This window comes from Humulus lupulus, chromosome 7 (assembly GCF_963169125.1).
Source record: "Humulus lupulus chromosome 7, drHumLupu1.1, whole genome shotgun sequence".
In the NCBI taxonomy this organism is placed as follows: domain Eukaryota; kingdom Viridiplantae; phylum Streptophyta; class Magnoliopsida; order Rosales; family Cannabaceae; genus Humulus; species Humulus lupulus.
The window spans coordinates 43,897,965-43,900,331 of record NC_084799.1 but is presented as its reverse complement, the minus strand read 5'-3'; the positions used below and the strand labels follow the sequence as shown (position 1 = coordinate 43,900,331).

Genomic DNA, 2,367 nt, shown 5'->3' with positions numbered 1-2,367 from the left:
TGAATGTACATAGCTAGCTGATCGGTCGCCACGGCCAAGGAGTGGAACAGGACGAGAAAAGCCTATTTGTCTATTTTGCCTTAGAGTGGCTAGTAACTGTATTTAAATCTTAATTCTTTTGTAAACGATCTTAAACTTATTACTTTTGGGATCCCATGTAAAAAGAAAATGTTTATTTATAAGAAATGAAGCTTTTGAGACCAAAACATTTTAACCCTAGTTCAACTATAGTTCCAGTAACACGTTTCTAACTAAATGACTTGATTAGCAAGTCTTGCACCTTTATAAACACACAGTGTAACGGTCTTGGCTATCCAGGGCGTTACAAATTTTATGTGTTATGATTATGTTTATATGCTATGTGTATGTTTGTATATGTGTATGTTGTAGTCGCTTGGGAAATATAGTTGCTTAGATAGCAAATAAGAAAATCCCAAGATTTTTATCATTATCATAGACTATAGTTATGATTAAACCTACCTCGAATAGTAGCAAGAGGACCTAGATGGTTTATCATATATTATATTGTGTTTAAACCTACCTCAAATAGTAGCAAGAGAACCTAGATGATTTCTATCACATACTACGATAATGAGTTAATGGTCATTAATATTGTAGTCCTATGTTTTATGATTTACGTTTTTATGTTTTTACTTCATACATTTTATGATTTATGATTTTACGTTTTATGACTTATGATATGTTTTAGTAGATTTTCCTTACTGGGCATTAGGCTCATTCCTTTTTATTTTAGATGGTGTAGGAAAATAAGCTTGGAAGGCGGGATGGATTCATGGCAGCTTTGGCATGTGTATTGGGAGAGGACTGAATGAATGGACTGATGGGAAAGATCGAGGATGGCGTTTATGTTTTGAGTCTTTTAATTATGTGTTTATATTTTTCTGCATTTAGTATTTGAACAATTAACTAAAGGTTTAAGTTTCTTTATGTTTTTATGTAATAACAATGAGATCCCGTATTTTGGATTTTTATATTAAAGTTCTATTATTTTATGTATGTATTCCAAAATAGTAGTTATTCTTAGTAGTTTTAATTATCCGATGTCTTTAAGTTAGTTGGGTCATTACAGTCTCCAAACTCCTTATAGATGCCCTGGTTTCGGTCATGAATGTGTTTAGTACATCAGGTTGTGCTTCAGGTTGTTTCATGGGTATTGGCTATTGTGGTTGTCTATTTTGTGGTTGATAAAAGGCAAGTGGAAGTTTTTGATAAGATTGTGGGGGTTGAGGGAAAGGTTGGTTATTTTGTGGAGGTTGGTACTGTTGTTGGGTTTGAGGATAAGGTTTTTGTGTGACTTGGTTGTTCTTTCAGGAAAAGTTTGGATGGTTCTTCCAACCTTGGTTGTATGACATTGAAAATGGATTGTTAGCTGGCCATTGGATATTCCCTATTGCTTGCACTTATTCCATGGGCATGTTGTTCATATCTATGGCAGGGCAGTGATTTAGTGGATGAGCACTCCCACATACTTCACATATATTATGTACTTTCATGGCTTGAGATGGAAGATTGCTCTATTGTAATTATTTCGTTAAAGCCGCAACTTGAGCTGTAAGCAAGGAAATAACATCCAATTCAATTATACCAGTCACCTTCTTTGTTTGTCCCCTCTCATTAGGCCAGTGGTAATTGTTCATAGCCATCTCTTTCAGTAATTCATATGCCTCATTGGCACTCTTGCTCATGAACGTACCCCCTGCTTCCGCATCAATTATTGTACGAGTAGTACAATTTAACCCATTGTAAAAATTGTGAACCAACACTCACTTCTCTATACCATGATGAGGGAACTTCCTTAACAACTTTTTGAATCTCTCCCATGCATCATACAACGATTCCCCATCTATCTGGTAGAAATTATTAATTTCCTCTCTCAACTTTGCAGGTTTTGCTGGAGGGAAAAACTTTGCAAGGAACTTTTGGGCTAGTTCCTCCCATGTTGTAATAGAATTAGCTTACAGCGAAATTATCCAACTATTTGCTCAATCTCTCAGGGAAAATGGGAATAATCTCAGTCTAATTGCATCATCACTCACCCCATTCATCTTAAAAGTTGCACACAACTCTAGGAAATTGGCTATGTGCAAGTTGGGATCCTCAGTAGGCAACCCCCTAAATTGAATGGTAGACTGGACCATTTATAATATTGTCGGCTTAATCTCAAAGTTATTAGCAGCAACTGGGGGATGTCTGATGCATGAATGCACTCCCGTAACAGTTGGAAGCACATAATCTCTAAACTTCCTTGGTCCTTGTTCCACAAGGACCTCTGCTACATTAGGAATATTATTAGCAGCATTGTTCACAACATTCCCCTGATTTTTCGCCATATCAAACTCCAATCTT

The 2,367-nt window shown here is 36.1% G+C and overlaps 1 non-coding gene across 1 annotated transcript; it reads left to right on the top strand.

Moving 5' to 3' along the window:
* Positions 1-1,794: 1,794 nt before the first annotated feature.
* Positions 1,795-1,901, top strand: LOC133793150 (small nucleolar RNA R71). Its single transcript, XR_009874610.1, has one exon. It is a non-coding gene; the product is annotated as a small nucleolar RNA R71 (small nucleolar RNA).
* Positions 1,902-2,367: the final 466 nt, after the last annotated feature.